Genomic DNA, 2,377 nt, shown 5'->3' on the forward strand with positions numbered 1-2,377 from the left:
TTTCCGGTACAAGTTTTTGACATCTCGTAGCTAGAATGTATCGAGGTAGAATCTCTTAGCTAGAATGATTTGAATGTATCGAGGTAGAATCTCTTAGCTAGAATGATTTATGTTAGAAGTGCCAGCAAAATGTAGCACACAGCCTTTATAATATGCGGTTTGATAGACATCGAAATTTTGGGATGTGGATAGAGTGATTCGACCTGGATTCAATCCAGTTTGAGAGTTATGGAGAGGATCATCCAGATCCCAGATTCATCCTCACGAGTAACCAATCGACACCCTCGGAACCCAAAATCAGTCGGGTCAAACCCTTTAATAGGGGTGTACCCCATCAGTAAAGAACGAACTATGAGGTTTGTGATCGTGGGTTAAAGTTTCAATTGTTAAGGGTACCCCAAAGTTCCAATATGTGTACCCCATCACACATTTTAAACTTGTAAATTAAATTCAAACTATGCAACCTATAATGTAATATACAATTTGAATTACAGAAAACATGAGAGTAATGGACTGAGTTGCACACAAATCGCATAGCATAATGCCAAACTGTGCAATCTCTAATTTATTTGTTTAGAAATGACATCCCAAACTTTTAAGTAACCAAATAAAACATGCTGATGAAATATATAAATATGTCCTCCTGACTTTAAATAAGCTGAAGGGCGGAAACCAACCACCATTCAAGCAAGTAGTTATAATGTTAGCGATGATTCATCTGAGTAAAACTCAAGAACAAAAGTCATTCACCATTATTGTCCTCTGGGTATTCAATTTTGAAATGATCCAACGCTGTCTTGCCCTTTAATCCCTTAATTCTCCAGAAAACTCTCTTGAATTCTCCAATCTCATATCCTTTGTACAGAGCTGGATGTTGTTCATCAACCAGGGATGCTGCAGGAGCAATGAAGGCATCGTGTGAAGGGCCATAAAACGTAGCAACTGATATAATGTTAGCGATGATTCATCTGAGTAAAACTCAAGAACAAAAGTCATTTATCATTATTGTCCTCTGGGTATTCAATTTTGAAATGATCCAACGCTGTCTTGCTCTTTAATCCCTTAATTCCCCAGAAAACTCTTATGAATTCTCCAATCTCATATCCTTTGTACAGAGCTGGATGTTGTTCATCAACCAGGGATGCTGCAGGAGCAATGAAGGCATCGTGTGAAGGGCCATAAAACGTAGCAACTGATATACGTGTAGTGGACGCGTTCGTTATTGCTCGATGCTCAACACTCCTGAATCTCCCATTGCTCACTACCTGAAAAATTATTGCCATTAATAATTCTGCTTTAAAACTAAGAAAAACTATATTAGATCACCTTTTGGTAATTACCTGCAGGTGATCTCCCAAATTGATAACGAAGGCGTTAGCTATGGGTTCAACAGCAACCCATTTTCCATTTTTGAGTACTTGCAAACCATTAACATCGCCTTGCATTAGAACAGTGACGCCAGTTGGGTCTGAATGGCTTGGTGAACCAAGGGTATGATCTGGGTTTGGGCATGGAGGATAGTAATTGGTAAGCATACTTTGGCTGTGTTTTCCAAAGCTTGTATTCAAGTAATGAGAGTCCAGCCCTAGAGCTTCAGAAAGGGAAGCCAGTAACCTTAAAACCAGTGCTGTCGCCGCCATAGAATACCTGGCTGCGATCTCTGTCACCAAAACATAGGTCGGTCAATTCTTTTGTTGTTCGGGCTATACATAGAGATTTGGGAATGAAATCTGAGATATTCTGCAGTCTTTAGATATTAGTTTGGTCAAAATTATAAATTTAAATGATAAAAATAAAAATGATAATTCCATAAACTAAATATGTTATGAAAAATTAACCCAAAATTAACTCATCCAAAATCATATGTAACCCAAAAAGAAACCTGTAAAGTGAACTTCTTAAACAACATAGAAGCCCAAGAACGTAGGCTGCAGGTTTTTCGGGCCAAGAGTTCATCACTTCCTCTGGAGGATGACATGGGTGGATTAAACATTCCCTCCAGTAAAGGTCCTTTGCTCTGCTAACACTGAAAAGCCGAACCCTCTGCTTTGGGTCCTCTGAGTAGAGGCATGCTCGGTCCTCCACAGGCATTTCGAAGAATTCTTTAGCGATTTCCATCATGCTTTTCATGACTATCGCTGGCACGCCATGGTTCACTATCTGGCCTCAACAATATGAAACAAAATTGTTTGCAACCATTATATCGCAATTTTGCACCCAGCCAAGAAAGTTGTCGGTGGAGTCATCCATGGTGTGTAAGGGTGATTTAAATATTTTAATGAGCTGTTTATGCATAAGTCTCCGTTATTTAAAAATTTCGTGAAATCTTTTATATTAATTTGATGAGTTTTTATTATTTTGTTTTGGGTATATTAGG

At 38.5% G+C, this 2,377-nt stretch overlaps 1 pseudogene across 1 annotated transcript; it reads right to left on the reverse strand.

Annotated features, from left to right (window-relative positions):
- Window positions 1-992: 992 nt before the first annotated feature.
- LOC149218164 (protein DMR6-LIKE OXYGENASE 1 pseudogene) lies at window positions 993-2,130 on the reverse strand (annotated as a pseudogene). Its single transcript, XR_016249575.1, has 3 exons — window positions 1,896-2,130; window positions 1,341-1,660; window positions 993-1,265 (listed from the first exon to the last, which is right to left on the reverse strand). The product of XR_016249575.1 is annotated as a protein DMR6-LIKE OXYGENASE 1 pseudogene (transcript).
- Between the last annotated feature and the right edge of the window lie 247 nt (window positions 2,131-2,377).

This window comes from Pinus tabuliformis, chromosome Q (assembly GCF_031772625.1).
Source record: "Pinus tabuliformis cultivar Carrire ecotype Pingquan chromosome Q, CPIR1, whole genome shotgun sequence".
NCBI classification, from domain to species: domain Eukaryota; kingdom Viridiplantae; phylum Streptophyta; class Pinopsida; order Pinales; family Pinaceae; genus Pinus; species Pinus tabuliformis.